The following is a 19,365-nucleotide window of genomic DNA, read 5'->3' as shown; positions in this document are numbered from 1 at the left end:
ATGCTGGCACTGCTGTAAACTGCTTGTTTATTCATAACACATGGTGCAACTTCGTGGATTCAAATGTATGCATATTGAGAACTAACATACCGGTTTGCTGGTAAAGCTGTGCGGTGGGTGCTGGGGGATGAGAGCCTTACAGCCGTTTCACGCAGATGCGCATCTACGGAGCCTCCGTAGAAGCGCATCTGCGCGAAACGGCAGTAAGGCTCTCATCCCCTAGCACCCACCGCACACTATTTTGTAAGTTAGACTTAAAGAGGAACTCCAGTGAAAATAATGTAATAAAAAAGTGCTTCATTTTTACAATAATTATGTATAAATGATTTAATCAGTGTTTGCCCATTGTAAAATCTTTTAAATCTCTAATTTACATTCTGACATTTATCACATGCTGACATTTTTACTGTTGGCAGGTGATGTAGCTGCTGCTTGATTTTTCTGGCAGTTGTAAACAGCTGTAAACAGCTGTTTCCCACAATGCAGCAAGGTTCCCAGACAGGAAACTGCCAGGAGTACCCTGGTCCTCAGAGTTTCTTGTGGGAGGTGTTTCACCACATTATCAGTCATACAGCGCCCCCTGATGGTCTGTTTGTGAAAAGGAATAGATTTCTCATGTAAAAGGGGGTATCAGCTACTGATTGGGATAAAGTTCAATTCTTGGTCAGAGTTTCTCTTTAAGGTGGCCACACACCATACAATTAAAAGATCCCATTTTTCACCTATTCCATAATTTCCAATTGTTGACCCGAAAAATTGAGAGCTTTTCCTTCTGTTCAATAAATCCGATTGAATTTCCCATTATAGGTGGCCATACATCATACAATTTTTTAAATATCTGTTCAAATCAAGAATAGCAATCAAATTTTTCTGATCGATTGTAATAAAAAAAAAAATCTGACCAATGTAACACACACCTATGTTACATTTTTCCCCAATCATGAATAAAATAATTGAAAGCTCAGAAAAAATTGATTGGAACTGTACATCAAGTAATTGACAATCCATCACACACCATACAAATTCTTGGTGTAAAATTTCCAACATGTCTAATCTCCAAAAATCGACCCCCCCCCCCCCCCCAAAAAAAAAACCGGGAAATTTGATCGGATTTATCGATCAAAAACATAGAAAAGCTCTCGATGTTTTGGGACAACTGATCGAAAATTATCGAATTGGTGAAAAATTGGATCTTTTAATTGTATGGTGTGTGGCCACTAGGCTGTGTAGACACACTATGAGCGCTTTCTGAGAGCTTTTCTGACCATCAGAGCTTACTGAGCGCTTTAAAAAAAATACTCCCATTGACTTGCATTAATAAAATTGCCGCGGTTGCGATTTTTTAAAAAATTGCAATCACTGCAATTTTACTGTGATTTTAATGGGAGAGTTTTTTTAAAAAGTGCTCAGAAAGTGCTGAAGGTCAGAAAAGCTCTCAGAAAGCGCTCATAGTGTGTCTAAGGCCTTAGCTACTGACGTTTAGGAAATGCTTTTGGAAAACAAAGAAAGCCCTGAGAATCCCCACGAGGAGATGGACCAGACCAAAACCTGTCAGATTTTAACTGCTTGCTTTTTTCGCAGAAATGGTCCTTTAGTTAATTATTCGGCTGCCAGTCAATTGGTCGGCGGTTCATCGGCTTAGGCTGCTGCAAAGTTCCAGCTCAGCTCTCACAAACTCTGATATATGTATATACTGTATATACAATATAATCTTGTTATAATAAACGTGGGTATAGTAAACATTCGGTTATAATAAACTACCTCTCCAGGTCCCGGCCAATCTCCATTATAATTCTATGGAAGGAAAGCCTGTTATAGTAAATCCAGATGTAAGAAAACTTCTGGTATAGTAAACGTTTTTTTGGCCCCTATGTGACACTGATTCTGGCTAAAGTAAAAAGTGGGCAGTACATGCACCATATGTTAGTGTAAAACCCATGGTAAGCTGCTCTCTCCAGGCTGGTGCTGCAAGGCATATGTTGCAAGTCCCGCTGCGGAGGTATCGGAGCAACTCACAGAAAGCGAGTGGCTGCCTCTATTCAGTGACTGCTGAAATGTTTAAAGAGGAACTGTAACGACAAAACGGCCCCTGGGGGGTACTCACCTCGGGTGGGGGAAGCCTCCGGATCCTAATGAGGCTTCCCACGCCATCCTCCATCCGTCAGGGGTCTCGCTGCAGCCCTCCGTGCAGCGGTGACGTAATATTTACCTTCCTGGCTCCTGCGCAGGCGCTCTGACGGCTGTCGGCGCCGAAGTAGGCGGAAATAACCGATCGCCGTCGGGTCTACTCTACTGCGCAGGCGCAATTTTCCGGCGCCTGCGCAGTAGAGCGGACCCGACGGAGATCGGGTATTTCCGTCTATTTCCGTGCCGAAAGTCGCCACAGCGCCCCCGCTGGAGCCAGCAAAGGTAAATATTGAACTGACAGTCGGCACAGACGCCGGCTGTTCGGAGGGCTGCAGCGAGACCCCCGTGGGACAGAGGACGGCGTGGGAAGCCTCATTAGGATCCGGAGGCTTCCCCCACCCGAGGTGAGTACCCCCCAGGGGATCTTTTTAATGTTACAGAGTCTCTTTAAGGAGCCTTGGCTATTGTACCAGCAATATGTCCAGCGTGGCTATGCAGCCCTAAGGTATACTTAACATTGTAGTCCACCAAATGTGCAAGTGAACTGTACCTCCAATCAGGGCCGGGCCGAGGCAGAGGCGAGAGAGGCTCCAGCCTCAGGGCGCAGTATAGGACGGGCGCACAATTCATGCTATCATTCCCCTATTGTGTTTGAAGCAGAGAGAAATAAGTAAAGGGGATACATGGCAGTGACTGCAAGCCAGATAACTAGAGATTAAGGTGTTGGGGGCCCTGGGGTGCCTCTTAGTCTAATAGCAATCAGTGTGTGACGGCTGGGGTGGAAGGGATGGAGAGGCGCACTTTGGTGTCTCAGCCTTGGGTGCTGGAGGACCTTGTTCCGGCTCTGCCTCCAATGAAAGGACAGAGTTGCTCCTGTGCAGCAGTGAATATACCAGGGCATGCTGGGATATTTCTAGGACAAGTGCTTATACTGTACCTCCAATGGGAGGACAGAGCTGCTCCTGTGCAGTGTGCAGCAGAGAATGTACCAGGGCATGCTGGGATATTTCTAGGACAAGTGCTTGTACTGTACCTCCAATGGGAGGACAGAGTAGCTCCTTTGCAGCAGAGAATGTACCAGGGCATGCTGGGCCATTTCTAGGACAATTTCTTGTATAGTAAACTTCTTATATAAACCACTCCACTTTTCCTGGTCCCTTGAAGTTTGCTATAACAAGATTATACTGTATATTGTGTCTGCAGTTCCGGATTTCCAGTCCACCTTTAGAATACTTCTCCGATGACGGGAACAAGCTAAAGGTTATCCAGAGAGCAGCGCGTTAGCATGAGTCACAGCGGAGGATCCAGCAGCGCATTTTTTCTCCATAATGGCCCATAATTAGGCCTCCGCCAGATGGGAAGTGGTCTCTGGTCAGCTTCCTGCTCCCGCCATACACATGCCTGGGTCAACACCGCTCGGGAGCCATCCTCGGAGCCAGTGCTCAGGTATGTGACTTCATCATCAGCGGAAATGAGGCTTCCTAGGTAGAGGCGTTTGCTGATCATTTCATAGGGTGCCTCAGGATCCCGCCTGAGGGACTCTGGTCAGGAAAGACTTAACCAATTCGCTCTTAATGCTAGGCCTGAGGTGACGGCCTGCCAAATGGTCAACCACTAATGAAAACTGGAAGGGGAGGCCTCAATTATGGGCGCGCAGGAAAGTTCTGGAGGCATGGAGAGCGGACGGGGCACGGTCATTAGTGAAAAGATTGATTTACACAGGGGGATAGGCAACAACGCCAGGCGGGTCTTGGGATTCCCCCAGAAACCAGCACGAATGTTCCTACCATGTCATTATACAGCTGAGGGGGGAGGGGGGGGGGGTAAGAGGCGGAAATTCAGGAAGCTGCCAGTCCGAAATCATACCAGGAGGTTAAAGAGGACCTGAACTGAGAGGTATACAGAGGATACCATCTTAATTGCTTATAAATAATACCAGTTGCCCGACTTCTGTGCTGGACTTTTTGCTATTTTTGAGTCACACACCCAGTGGCTGCAGCTCCTGCACCCAAGGGTGGGCCCGGGACACCTCTGGGGCCCGCTCAGGGCCCTTATGGGGGCAGGAGGGGTCACAGCATGAGGGGAGAGCATTGGCCCCCACATCGGCAGGGAGGGGAGCCACTCTCCCCTCTATCCCACCTCGGGTCTCCCCCCTCTCTCACCTCGGGCTCTCCCCTCATCGCTCCCCCTCCAGCATTAATCGGTGGTAGGAGCAGTGGCGGGCAGGAACACAGGCATACCTCCATATGATAAACAGGAAGTAGCGTGTGGCACTTAAACATCAGACCTCAGTGGTGGAAGCATGGAGGTATGCTTGTGTTCCCGCCGCCGCCGTTCCTACTGCTGATTATTGCAGGAGGGGAGCGCTGAGGGGAGAGCCCCAGGTGAGGGGGAGTGGCTCCCCTCACCGCCGATGTGGGGGCCAATGCTCTCTCCTCATGCTGCGACCCCTCCTGCCCCCCCAAACGGCCTTAAGCGGGCTCCAGGGGGGCATCCACATTTTCGCAGGGGGGGGGGGGGGGCAGTGATTTCTAGTTACACCCCTGACCACACTCCTGCAACAAAAGCATGCAGCCAACGGAGTCACACCACGGAGTCGCAGCATCTGATCTGCTGCCCATTCTGGGCCAGTGACTCAGGCCACGTTTACTGTGGCCGTTGTGTTCCCTGTGACAACCCAGAATGCAACGGATCGGGACAGCAGCACTGCGCATTATGCTCATGTTGTGTTGGGTACAGTGAAGGATGCAAATGTAGAAAATAAGTAGAAAGAGAGAGGAGGTTGGGGGCCAGTGCAGGCAGGATCATGAAGACGACATAGTTTTACATTTGTAAGCAAGTAAGCGGAATTTTCATAGAAAGGAGATCAGATTTGTGCGGCAAGTTGTACGGCCGTGTAGCACACTGTAACAGCTATGCAGTTCTGAATTGTACAAAATAGCCTGGTCACTAGGGGGTGTAAGCCTATGGTCCTTAAGTGGTTAAAAAGTTGTTGTTTTATTTTTCCTTAGCTTTAGAGAAATACACCCTGTATGTATTTAGAGAGTCTAATTACCCCTCATCTGTGACTAAGCAAAAGTTGTAATTTGATCTCTCAGCCGTGTCAGCTCAGGAATCTTCTCTGCCACAGCAGAGCAGCTAATCTGTAAACACAGGATGCTAACAGTATGTCTACTTCCATGAAAGCAGGAAGTAGACACACTGCAGATTTATATCAGCTGTAACAATGAAATGTTTTTTTCTTTAAAAGTTATTATGCTGCTGCTTATCTTGTAGCGCAGAGAAGAAGTTCTGAGTTCAGGTGCACTTTAACCACTTGAGGACTGCAGGGCTAAACCTCCCTAGTGACCAAGCCATTTTTAGCAAAATTAGCCACTGCAGCTTTAAGGCCAAGCTGCAGGGCCGCACAACTCAGCACACAAGTGATTTCCCCCCCCCTTTTCTCCCCACCAACAGAGCTCTCTGTTGGTGGGATCTGATCGCTCCCCCCATGTTTATTTTTCTTTAAATAAATATTATTATTTTTTTTTCTAAAACCCCTGTTTCTTTAAATGTATTCCCTCCCTCCCTCCCCACAGCCGGCCAATTATGGCGATCGGCTGTCATAGGCTTCTGCCTATGAGAGCCGATCGCTCTCTTGTCCCCCATGGGGACAGCCGTGTCACACGGCTGTCCCCAGTGCAGCGCTGCTGCTCATCGCAGCGCTGCACCAAGTAAATAGTCTCCCGAGCGGCAATAGCCGCTTGGAGACTGAAGGCGGGGCGGAGCTCCGCCCTCCGTGCATGAGATGCGCGCGCACCATGCGTGCGATCTCATGCAAAATAGAGCCCCAGGACTTTACGCCAATTGGCGTTAGGCGGTCCTGGGGCTGCCGCCGCGGCCACGCCCGCTGGCGTGACGCGGGCGGCAGAAGGTTAAAGAGAACCTGTAACAAAAAAAAAAAGTTCCCCTGGGGGGTACTTACCTCGGGAGAGGGAAGCCTCAGGGTCCCAATGAGGCATTCCCCTCCCCTGTAGCTGCAGGCAGTCCAGCGCTGGCTCCCCCGAAGTGTCCGAGAATCCTCCGTCGATAAGCCTGACAAGCGCTGATTTATTTACGTTTCCTGGCTCCAACGGGGGCGCTGGAGGTAGGCGGAAATAGCTGATCTCTGTCGGGTCCTCTCTACTGTGCAGGTACAGGAGATTGCGCCTGCGTAGTAGAGCTATTTTGTCTATCTCCGTGCAGAGAGTGGATACTACGCCTGCGCTGGAGCCAAGGAGGTTAATATTTACATCGCCACCGCTCCAGGAGGATTTTCGCCGTCGCCGTGGGACCGAGGAGGACGGGGGAAGCCTCAGTAGGATCCGGAGGCTTCCCCCACCCGAGGTGAGTATCCCCAGGGGAGTTTTTTTTTTTTGTTACAGGTTTTCTTTAAGACCCAGGTGAGGAATGCAAACTGCTTGCCACCTAATCGCAGGAGTTTCTTTCCAAGTATTTGGGCCTGGCTTGCTGGATCCGATCTTTTCTCTAGTGGTCTCCAGGCCTGGAAAAGCTTCATAAGTCAGGCTGGCTGTGCTCTTTCTATAAATCACGATCTTGGTGTTGGAGTCAGTCTCGGTTAGCGGAGGAGGCCACAGAAGTGGATTCCAGCTCTCAGGACTGGAGCTGCCGCTGCAGCAGAACCACGTCTGTTGGATGAAGCAATGGAAGCAGACAGGCCAGGTCTCACCCTTTCACCAGCTGTGAACAGCGTGAGGCAAATGAGAAGCAGGTACCCAGGGCCGCCTTCCATTCTCGCCACACTTTGATGTCGGACAGCGCTGGGAGGATGAAGTAACACTGAGGCTTTCAAAGCCTGCCACAGACTTTCATCTGAGAGCGGAGGGAGGAGGCTATATATCGTAATTGTTCTTTAATGTACTAACAGGGGTGTTACTGGTTACTGCGTGCTATAACTGCACTCCCAATGTCGTACCGACACGTGCAGCCAGCTTTTTAACCACTTGAGGACCGTAGGCTTACACCCCCTAGTGACCAGGCCATTTTTCACAATTTAGGCCATTGCAGCTTTAAGGCCTTGCTGCAGGGCCGTACAACTCAGCACACAAGTGATTCCACCCCCCCCCTCTTTTCTGCCCACCAACAGAGCTTTCTGTTGGTGGGCTGTGATGTGATCACTGCTGGGATGTTTTTGTTTTTTTTATAAACTTTTATTTGTTGTTGTTTTTTTTAAATAAATATAGCTCTTTTTTTTACTTTTTTATTTCCCTCTCTCCCCAGCAAGCCAATCACAGCGATTGCCGGTCATAGGCATCAACCTATGAGAGCCGATCGCTCTCGTGCCTCCCAGGGGGACAGCCGTGTCACATGGCTGTCCCCAGTACAGCACTGCCTTAGATCGCAGAGCTGTACAGTGTAAATAGACGGCTTCTTGATCGCCGCTGGGAGACTGATGACGGAGCGGAGCCAATTGCCGTGGAGCGGTCGTTAAGTAGTTAAAGAGGAACTTTACCGAAAAATATTTGTAAGGGAAAAAATATTAAATCGATGCATTGCAAAGTGAGAAGTTAACCACTTCACCCCAAAGGGGTTTTTACCCTAACGGACGAGAGCGATTTTCACCTTTCAGTGTTCATCCCTTTCATTTGCCAATAGCTTAATCACTACTAATCACAATGAAATGATCTATATCTTGTTTTTTTCACCACCAATTAGGCTTTTTGGGGTTGATATTTGTTTTCAGCAATTACTTTATTTTCTATGCATTTTAAAGGGAAAAACAAGGAAAGAATGAAAAAAAAAAACACTATTTCTCCAATTTCATCCCCTATAGTTTTAATATAAACACTGCTACTGTACATAAAACCCACACATTGTATCTGCCTATTTGTCCTGGTTGTCACAAGATTTTAATTATGTCCCTAGTACAAAGTATGGTGACAATATATTATTTGGAAATAAAGGTGTATTTTTTCTATAGTGTTTTTTTTTCCTCTCTAATCTCACATGTACGTGCACAGCAGCAGCAGCACTGTTTGACTTATAAAAACGTCCTGGAGCCGTTAAGAGGCTCTAGCAGGACGTTTTTATAAGTCTGTTTGTCATTAAAGAGAGTCTAAAGCCAATGTAAAAACGTCTGTTTACCTTTTATTTATGTTAGGCATGTTTGCCCCTATTAAAACGTCGCTATCCCGCGGCAGAACAAGGGTTTTTTACCCCCCAAATCCCCTGGGGCACATTGCGGGGAGCGCTTCCGTGAGAGGCAGAGGTTTTGGCTGCAGCTCTGCCTCTACATGCGTCCACCCGTGCGGATCGCCGCCTTTCCCCGCCCCTCTCAGTGAAGGAAGACTGAGAGGGGCGGGGGAGAGGCGGAGATACGCGCTGATTGACGCACATGGAGACAGAGCTGCAAGCGAAAGCTTTGCCTCCCAGGGCAGCAAAATACACGACCAAGAAAGTCGTGGATTTTGCACAGGGGATTTGGGGGGGGGGGGGGGGGTAAAAAATCCTCGTTCTGCCGTGGCATAGCATCGTTTTAACAGGGGCAAACATGCCTAACGCAAATACAAGGCAAAAAGCCGTTTTTTAAGTGGCTTCAGTCTCCTTAAGTGGTTAAAAACTAGATGGATCAAGACATATGATCGATACGTGTAATTCGTTCATGTTGTTTGATCCACTGTAGGCCTGGAGGTCATCACCTTTACTGCTGGCAGACATGGAAAAAAAACACAGCACAAACCTTCTTTATCTATAAAACACACCTACTCTCGAGGGAAATACTGCTGAGCAACAGCAATTATCTCCCACAATGCAACAAGGTACACGGACAGGAAACTGTCAGGGTCATGGCCCTGACAACACACTGTGGGAGGGGGGTTCACAACAATAAAAGTGATGCAGACATCCCTGATGATCCGTTTCAGAAAAGGAAAAGATTTCTCGTGGGAAAGGGGGTATCGGCTACTGATTGAAGTGAGGCTCAATTTTGAGTCAAAGTTCCTCTGTAAGTGAAACTTTTTTTTACATATTTCAGATGGCTCATAAGACTATCACAAAGGCATCCTTGGTGTCACCTTCAAAGCAAACAAAAAAAAACTTTATGAGTTTTCCTTTTGTTCCCACATAAACAATATCTTTAACCAGTTCATTCAGCCCTGGGCTGTTTAGCTATGCAGAATTCTCCATCAGAGCATTCTGGGAGACCAGGCATTATTTTCACTCAGCTAAGGGTGTGTATACACGTCCAATTTTGATTGGTCAATTATACCACTTCCATGTAGTATGAGAGCTTACCTGCACAATTAATCTGTTCATAGTATTAAAAAAATCTTTAGGCCCTCATACTACGTAGAGGTGGAAATTGGTCAATAATTTGCCAATTGACATTGTATGTGTGTACCAGGCTTCAAAGGGCTATTATTGTGAAAAATGTAAAAGGTAAAATTCATTTGAACCCATACACATAAGAAATGCGTTTCTTCCAGAGTAAAATGAGCCATAATTTACTTTTCTCCTATGTTGCTGTCACTTACAGTAGATATTGGAAATCTGACAGAACCGACAGGTTTTTGTCTAGTCCATCTCTTCATGGGGGATTCTCAGCTTGGCCTTTAATCATTATAAAGACCCTCCCTTAAAGTGAACCTAAAGTCAAGGGAAAAAAATGAGATTTACTCACCTGGGGCTTCCCTCAGCCCCCTGCAGCTGATCGGTGCCCTTGCAGCTCCGCTCCGATGGTCCAAGACCCGCCGGCGAATACTTCCGGTTTGATTCTTAGCATTCCCAGCCTGTATATCGCCCCCTATGCTGCTATTGCGGCCAGGAGGCCCCCTTGAAGTTTTCCACATTTTGTCACATTACTGCCACAAACATGAATCAATTTTATTGGAATTCCATGTGAAAGACCAATACAAAGTGGTGTACACGTGAGAAGTGGAACGAAAATCATACACGATTCCAAAAGTTTTTTACAAATCAATAACTGCAAAGTGGGGTGTGCGTAATTATTCAGCCCCCTTTGGTCTGAGTGCAGTCAGTTGCCCATAGACATTGCCTGATGGGTGCTAATGACTAAATAGAGTGCACCTGTTTGTAATCTAATGTCGGTACAAATACAGCTGCTCTGTGACGGCCTCAGAGGTTGTCTAAGAGAATATTGGGAGCAACAACACCATGAAGTCCAAAGAACACACTACACAGGTCAGGGATCAAGTTATTGAGAAATTTAAAGCAGGCTTAGGCTACAAAAAGATTTCCAAAGCCTTGAACATCCCACAGAGCACTGTTCAAGCGATCATTCAGAGATGGAAGGCGTATGGCACAACTGTAAACCTACCAAGACAAGGCCGTCCATCTAAACTCACAGGCCGAACAAGGAAAGCGCTGATCAGAAATGCAGTCAAGAGGCCCATGGTGACTCTGGACGAGCTGCAGAGATCTACAGCTCAGGTGGGGGAATCTGTCCATAGGACAACTATTAGTCGTGCACTGCACAAAGTTGGCTCTTATGGAAGAGTGACAAGAAGAAAGCCATTGTTAACAGAAAAGCATAAGAAGTCCTGTTGACAGTTTGCCACAAGCCATGTGGGGGACACAGCAAACGTGGAAGAAGGTGCTCTGGTCAGATGAGACCAAAATGAAACTTTTTGGCCAAAATGCAAAACACTATGGCCTCAGTTCACTAAACTTATCTCCTGTCTTTAATAACTCTTCTAGAGTTGTTACCATGGTGATAAGGCATGTAGTATTCAGGAAACATTTTACCTCAGGCAAGCCTAAAGTTAACTCTTCTGTCTTTAAATTAACTCTCCAATCCTTAAAATAACTCCAGAGTTAAAGACAGGCTGTTAACTGCGTGTGAAAATAACTACAGAGGAGGTAAATTAACTACAGAGGAGGTAAATTAACTACAGAGGAGGTAAATTAACTACAGGAGAGGTAACTTAAAGAGTAACTGTCAGGCTGCAGAAGCTAATTTAAACCTCTATTCTCCTGTGTTAAACAGTTTAGAAGGAAGCTCAAAAGCCATTAGTGAAGATAAACATTTCAGTTACCTTTGATGTGTGCTTATCTTAAAGTCTGTTATAGACCCATAAAGACGCAAGCCGCAGCTAAACTGCAAAGCATTCTGGGGCCCTCCCCTCGGCTGCTAATGAGACGGTACAGGAGCTTCTAATCAGTCCAGCGCGAAGCACTGATAAATCTCGGGGCAGAGTACACTGCAGGACTCAGCTATTGTTCCTAGCCACATGGCTCATTAATATTCACTGCACACCATGTTGTTCAAGAACGAGCTTATCTGTGATCAGAAGCAGGCAGGACATGACACATTTGGCTTCACAAACATGGAGCCTGCCATGAGCTGTCAGGAGCATCTATCTCTGCATATACTATATACAAATTCTGTGAAATCCAAACGTGGACAGTGAAATGCATATGTAATGTAAGTACAGCCAATCTTTAGCTACTGATATATGTGTTTATTTTCTCTGAGACCCTATACCTAACAGCTCCTCTTTAAGGAATGAAGAGGTAAGATAACTCTCTCACGTGTGGAGGTAAGTTTTCTCTTGCCTTATTATCTCTAGCATGATCTTAGTGAATTGAGGCCTATGTGTGGCAGAAAACTAACACTGCACATCACTCTGAACACACCATCCCCACTGTCAAATATGGTGGTGGCAGCATCATGCTCGGGGGGTGCATCTCTTCTGCAGGGACAGGGAAGCTGGTCAGAGTTGATGGGGAGATGGATGGAGCCAAATACAGGGCAAACTTGGAAGAAAACCTCTTGGAGACTGCAAAAGACTTAAGACTGGGGCGGAGGTTCACCTTCCAGCAGGACAACGACCCTAAAGATAAAGCCAGGGCAACAATGGAATGGTTTAAAACACAACATATCCATGTGTTAGAATGGCCTAGTCAAAGTCCAGATCTAAATCCAATCGAGAATCTGTGTCAAGATCTGAAAACTGCTGTTCACAAACGCTGTCCATCTAATCTGACTGAGCTGGAGCTGTTTTGCAAAGAAGAATGGGCAAGGATTTCAGTCTCTAGATGTGCAGAGCTGGTAGAGACCTACCCTAAAAGACTGCCAGCTGTAATTGCAGCAAAAGGTGGTTCTACAAACTATTGACTCAGGGGGCTGAATAATTACGCACACCCCACTTTGCAGTTATTGATTTGTTAAAAAATGTTTGGACTCATGTATGATTTTCGTTCCACTTCTCACGTGTACACCACTCTGTATTGGTCTTTAAAGTGGAATTCCAAAAAATTGATTCATGTTTGTGGCAGTAATGTGACAATATGTGGAAAACTTCAAGGGGGCCGAACACTTTTGCAAGCCACTGTACTTTCAGCTTAGTGATTCTGCGTTTGTTTTTTGTTTTTGTAGACCTGTAGCAATAATATCTCATAATTTGCATTGAGTTAATAATCTAAAGGGAGTCTGAAGCAAAATAATAAAACGATACTCCCTTATGGAGAGGGAAGGCTCTGGGTCCTATAGAGCTTTCCCGCTCCTCTCATGGTCCTCTCGTTCCAGTGATGGCTCTCCCATTGAAATCTCCGGCCGTGGGAGGCTTTGGAAGTCTTCAGGAGCCCGAGTGCTCCCAAAGACAGGCGGCTCCATACTGCGCATGTGCAAGAATGCGGGCTCGCGCATGCGCAGTACGGTGCAACGTGTCTTTGGGAGCACTCTGGCTTCCAAAGACTTCGGAAGCCTGCTGTGGGGGTCAGTCAGAGACCGCTAACAAGGGACATCGCGCTAAAACCAAGGGACAGTATTGGGAACATAGAGCCTTCCGTCTCCTTAAAGGGAACCTTAACTGAGAGTGATATGGATGTTTCCTGTTAAACAATACCAGTTGCCTGGCTATCCTGCTAATCTCTGTGGCTGCAATAGTGGCTAAATCACACCCTAAAACAAGCATGCAGCTAATCCAGTCTGACTTCAGTCAGAGCACCTGATCTGCATGCTTGTTCAGGGGCTGTGGCTAAAAGTATTAGAGACACAGGATCAGCAGGCGATTCAGGCAACTGGTATTATTTTAAAAGGAAAAATCCATATCCTTCTCAGTTTAGGTTCCCTTTAAGTGAGTATCTGGTTGTTTTTTGGTTATTTCACTTCAAACTCACTTAAAGGGGTTCTTTCGCGAAAAAAGTAGGCAGTTAAAAAATGTGACAGATGACAGGTTTTGGGCCAGTCCATCTTTTTAAGGGGGATTCTCAGAGCTTTCTTTGTTTTCAACAGCTTTTCCTGAACAGCAGTTTAACTGCCAAAATAGCAAGATACCAGCCGGCCTCCATAATCACTTGCACACTATTATGTCAGTTAGATTTTGCAACTGTTGTTCAGGAAATGCTGTTGAAAACAAAGAAAGCCCTGAGAATCCCCCTTAAAAAGATGGACTGGCCCAAAACCTGTCATCTGTCACATTTTTTAACTGCCTACTTTTTTCGCGAAAGAACCCCTTTAAAGAAACAACAAGATGCTAATATTTAAAGGGAAGGGGTCAGAGTTGGGGAGGGAGATCACATCGCCTACTTTTCCTCCAATGCTGGGACTGGCTTTCACTCCCCATTTCTGCGTCATAAAATAGTGTAAGTATGGTGATTATTGATTATTTCTTTCGACTTGAGTTTTTTTTTTTTTTAATGTTTGAACTAGTTTTTATGCCTCCTCCCACATGCACTATCACACGCCATGCCATTTTTTCAACTGTATTTTATGTGTGCAAGAATTTTTTATATGTAGACTGCATATTAAAAAGTTTACAGTTTCATACCTTGAAGGCACTTTGAGCAAATTTACTTTTTTTTTTCGCGCCGTACTAAATTCACCTTTAAATGAGCTCGCGTGCATTCGTTAGGCTTCTCACGGGCGATGGAGAAATGGAATGTCGCAGAAATGAAACAACTTCTTCTCTAATAAATAACATGTCCAGATTCGATGGAGTTGGGGACCAGTGCAATGAAGTCATATCGGAGGCAGTGCCAGTAAAGAGTGAAAGAAAAAAAACTCTTTAAAGACTTTGGCAGCGTCTTACACCAGAGCCGAATTAGGCAAATTCTTGATTGGGCGCTTGGCGTTCCATATTTAAAGGTCTTTAACTAATACGGAACAAAACACCTCTCTGGTCGTAAAGACGAGGGCCGCGACTGCTGGTAATGGGGAGCAGATGCGTGGAGAGGAGCGCCATTGCTGGCACGCCGCGGATATGTGTAATAATTACACCGCTCTCAGCGGAGGCCACATTTTGTATTCTTCGTATTAATTTTTCTGAGGCTGAGCTTCATATCACACAAACCTCTTTCTAAATGAAGGAAGAACATTGGTTCATTAGCCAGTGGGGATAAACAAGTCACAAAGAGGACTCTAGCTCCAATTCCGCAAGGGAAGTTTAAAGAGTAACCAAGAATTAAACTTCATCCCAGTCAGTAGCTGATACCCCCTTTCCCATGAGAAATCTTTACCTTTTCTCAAACGGATCATCAGGGGGCTCTGTATGGCTGATATTGTGGTAAAACCCCTCCCACAGTGTGATGTCAAGACCATAGTCGTGACAGTTTCCTGACTGGGAACCTCATTGCATTCTTAGAAATAGCTGTTTACAGCCGTTTCCAACTGCCAAAAATGCAAGCAGCATCTCCTTCCACTGACATCACCCAGAAGCAGTAAAAATGTCACCATGTGATAAAAGTCAGAATGTAAATCAGGGAGAGGAAAGATTTTACAATGGGAACACACTGACTAAATAATTTATACATAATTATAGTAAAAATGAAGAACTTTTTTATTTATCACATTATTTTCACTGGAGTTCCTCTTTAACTCTCCTGGCGGTCTATTAAAAACCACCAGGTGGAAGTGCAGCAGTTTTTTTTTTAAGTTTTTTTTTTAAATCATGTAGCGAGAACTCGCTACATGATAGCTCCGGTGATCTCCAATCAGGAAATCCCGTTCAAAGAACGGGATTTCCTGGAGGGCTTCCCCCCGCCGCCATGGCGACGGGCGGGATGACGTCATCGATGTCGTGACGTCATTGGGAGTCCCGATCCACCCCTCAGCGCTGCCTGGCACTGATTGGCGATCAGAGTGCACTCGCAGCTAGCAAAGTGCGTGTTGCAAAAAAAAAATGATGCAAATCGGCCCAGCAGGGCCTGAGAACGGCCAGGAAGGTTAAGTTACCTCATATCCCTCTCCTATACTGTATGTCCAGTGGTATAGAGTTATGAACTTTGGAACAGCCTCCCACCCCATTTTTATTATTATGCATTTGGTTTTCCTGTTCACTTATTTCATATTGCCTTGTCAGGGGCTCATACTTATTGTGGGGGGTGGGGGGGGGGGAGGAGGGGACAAGATCTCATGCTAAAGTGCGAGGACAGTGTTGTTTGATGTCTCCCACTGAAGTTCGAGGATCTTGGTGTTCAATTTTATGGTAGTAACTTATGGTTGCTTGAGTCATGTGACCAAGCACTTGGTGTGAAGCGCCCATTATTTACCGGGCACCTAAATTTCCTCTCCAGCACCTAAATACCGATAAAACACATTGGCGTCTGTGGCAGCGCTCAATTAGTCCACATGCCTGCATGCACCCAAATTTACTGCTTCGTCCCGGAGAGCCCAGTTAAGTTGGGGAAAGTGGTGGTGACCTCTATAGGTCCGACAGCTGGCTTCGAGCCTTGGGGCAATTGTCCAGGTTACCCATACGGTAGGGTCAGATCTGATGAACACAAAAACAAACAAAATGTTGTCGGGCGCTCCCAAAGATAGTTCACACCGCTCAAAATAGTCTCAAAGCTTATGGAGCCGCTCTCCCTTTTGGATGTAACAAGCAGTAGTAATCTACAAAAGATGAATAGAGCGCTCCATAGTGTAAAACCAAATAGAAAGTTTAATATGCGCAAGTAAGTTCTACTTACAAGAATGAAGTTAAAATGACGCATGTAATGCAGTCAAAGGACACATCCTCCCTCCAGTGGCATTGTCCGTTCGTCGGGAATGTCCTCTCACTACCGGGGGCGTGTCCTCTGTCACAGCGTGCCTCTAGCATGATGACGCGTTTCGACATCCCTGCCTTCAACAGATCTGGTGATCTCAAGTGGTTTCCCCACTTTGCATTATGTTTGGCCCACTCTCCACCACCAGGGAAGCTATATTGGAGGTGAAGCCCTAGAACACCAGGGAAGCCATATGGGGGAGGTAGGGGGAAAGCACTAAACACCAGGGAACTGTATTGGGGAGGAAGGGAGCCTCTAGACACCAGGGAACTGTATAGGGGAGGGTGGGGCCTCTAGACACCAGGGAACTGTATAGGGGAGGGTGGGGCCTCTAGACACCAGGGAACTGTTTAGGGGAAGGAGGACCACTAGACACCAGGGAACTTTATAAGATGGCCACTAGAGATTGAGGTTGGCCTCTGACTTGGTCCCAGTGCTCAATTGCGGCCCACTTTGTATTTGAGTTTGACACCCCTGGTCTAATAGATCCGATCTGATGGAAAAATTGTACTAGATGAGGCTTTAGCTCTAATGCTGGGAATACACGGTTCGTTTTTGCCTTCGTTTAAACCTTCGTTTCGATTGTGCCTTTTGTCCTTTTCGATCCCGAAATAATTGATCATACGGTTAATATCACCACCCACTGTTTCGTTTTTTTTTTCGATTCTGATGGTTTCGTTTTTCCAATGATCGAAGGCTGCAAAGAAACGAAATGAAAATCCCTTTTTACAGGGACGGACTAGCATAAACGAATATATAATCGATCTGAACAGCCATCAAGCCTACCAATGGCTCGATTAGATGGATAAAGAGAGATAATATCAAACATGTTCGATCACTAGTCGTTCGTTTTTGGGGTCTATTAATCGAAACTATAATGAGATTATGACTATTTTCACATACGTTTTCAACACTCGATTCGTTTACCGAACGAATCGAAGGTTTAAACGAAGGCAAAAACGAACCGTGTATTCCCAGCATAAGGCCAATTTAGTGTAAAGCCAATTATCTTATCTATATGTGTTTGGGATTTGAGAGTGCCCAGAGCAAAGCCATACAGACACGGGGAGAACATACAAACTCTGTGCAGATAGTGCCCCTGGCTGGGATTCCGACCAGGGACCCAGCGCTGCAAGGTGAGAGGGCTAAGTCACCACTAAGCCACCATGCTGCCTCATTTCATCTAGTACATACTAGGAGCTGGGTAACATGACAGAAACATTGCCTCTACAGGTGGAGGCCTATTGAGCTACTCAGCACTGCACTGTATGGAAGTAAGTAAACCCATAACACGTGTTACATCATAAAAATAAATGAATTGACGTTGTCACTGGCTTTCTCTGCTTCCTGCCTCCTCGGGTTCTCCTCTCAGACACAACGCACAAGCTGCAAAACGTGATATACGAAGTGATAAATTGAGCGCAGCTTTAAGATGCAGCTGTATGGATCCGCAGGCGTTTTACGGCCCCCGAAGGACGCTCAGATGCATTAAACGATCTCTTAAAATGCACCTGTTCAGCCCGAGAGGAAGAGGAAGAAGGCGATTCGTCCTGCGGTCATTAACCGGCGCAGCTTGATAATACAATGATGATTTTCCTGAAATTCCCCTACGGGAGAGAGGTTTTATAATTATCGCACCACGGACACAATGGCGACCTGTCACCAGCGCTCCGCTACGCGTCCCCCAGCGGAAGTCTCTGCCGGAAAACAAAAGAGTGGAAAGTTTGTTTTTAACAAGAGCGCCAAAGTACACCTGTATGTTGGGGGGAGGGGAGTAGGAACTAACATGACTGATTTTCTAGTTCTTTCGGAAACCCAAACCTTCAAAATTTTGCCTGCCCTTTTCCTCTTGGTCCTATCTAGGGTTGATCGGTACAGTCAAAATTCAGCATTCCGCAGGCAAATACCGAATTTCCTGTACTGATTTTTGTGTTCAGAAGGCATTTTCTATTGAAGTCACTGTGGCCATTAATAGTTCTACCAATGCGAAATTTGGCTTTGGAAACAAGAATTTTCAGCAAACACGGCATTAACACGATGGCTAGGAGAGCGAAAATTGGTTTCTAAAACAAGAATTTTTCGGCAAACAGCGACACCAACAAGATGGCCGCTGGGGAATCTGATGTCCCCGGAGGCCACGTTAGAGTGGCAGAAAAAGCGGTTTTCCACATGGATCGAAGGTCCTGGGGACAAGGCCCTGGTACCCTGGACCCCCCTCATTCATGTGAAAAACGGCTCGTTCTGCCACTTTAGTGTGGTTTCTGGGAACCAGGGAATGCCCAGCGGCCATTTTGTTGACATCCTTATGGTCCAAAAATTCTTGATCAGAAGCCAATTTTCACTTTCCTAGCCATTGTGTCAACGCTGTGTTTGCTGAAAATTTCTTGTTTCTGAAGCCAATTTTCGCAGTACACAAACCTGTCTAATTTCCGATTTCTGTGATTTTACTCGGAACGGTCAAATTCCGATCTCCTAGAACTCATCCCTATCCTAACTCTTCATTATTTTTTAACCGATTCCAGTGGAGTATCCAAATAAGCACCAGCAGATAAAAGTCTGATTCAAATATCCAATGTTATATAATAAGGACAACCGCCACGTGGGACACCCGTTGGGCAGCGCCGATCATGCACAAAGCATCCCTAGGCAGTTGCCTAGGGCCTTAATAGAGTCTAGGGGCCTAGTGGATGCCAGCCCACCCCCCACCAAATCTTAGTAGAAAAAAGCCGGGTGATCATCAGTGGTGGGGAAAAACTGCTGTCTTGCCCAGGGCCCCATTTCATCTTAATCCTTTTCTGTCGTTGGAGAAAGAACTCCGATACCTCAGATAAAATTAACGCCAACCATAGGGATGCTCATTCGGATTTCGCAGAATTGAAATTTACGAATTTCCAATCGGAAATCCGAATTTCTGATATTTCCCGTCATAGGGGGATGTTAAGATGATCACCATGTGGCCCTGGTGACCTCTGAACTCCATTATTAGCTCATCACGGAGCAGCCAGGAGAAGAACAGGAGGGAGACGTGCATCAGGCACTAGCCAAGTCTGTATTTACATCCCCTACTCCACTCTCCATTAGCCTGGAGCTTGGTGCCACCCCCTCTGCTGGTGACACCTGGTGCGGTACGCCCCTACGACACCACCCTAGTGACACCACCAGTGTGGTTGGTAATGCAGTAAATTATTCAGGATCCCCACTTTTAACAGTGATTTTCCTGGTTTCAACATCAGAAACACTTCCTATATCTAT

Source organism: Hyperolius riggenbachi, chromosome 7 (assembly GCF_040937935.1).
Source record: "Hyperolius riggenbachi isolate aHypRig1 chromosome 7, aHypRig1.pri, whole genome shotgun sequence".
Lineage (NCBI taxonomy): Eukaryota > Metazoa > Chordata > Amphibia > Anura > Hyperoliidae > Hyperolius > Hyperolius riggenbachi.
Note: the sequence above shows the minus strand (reverse complement) of the source record.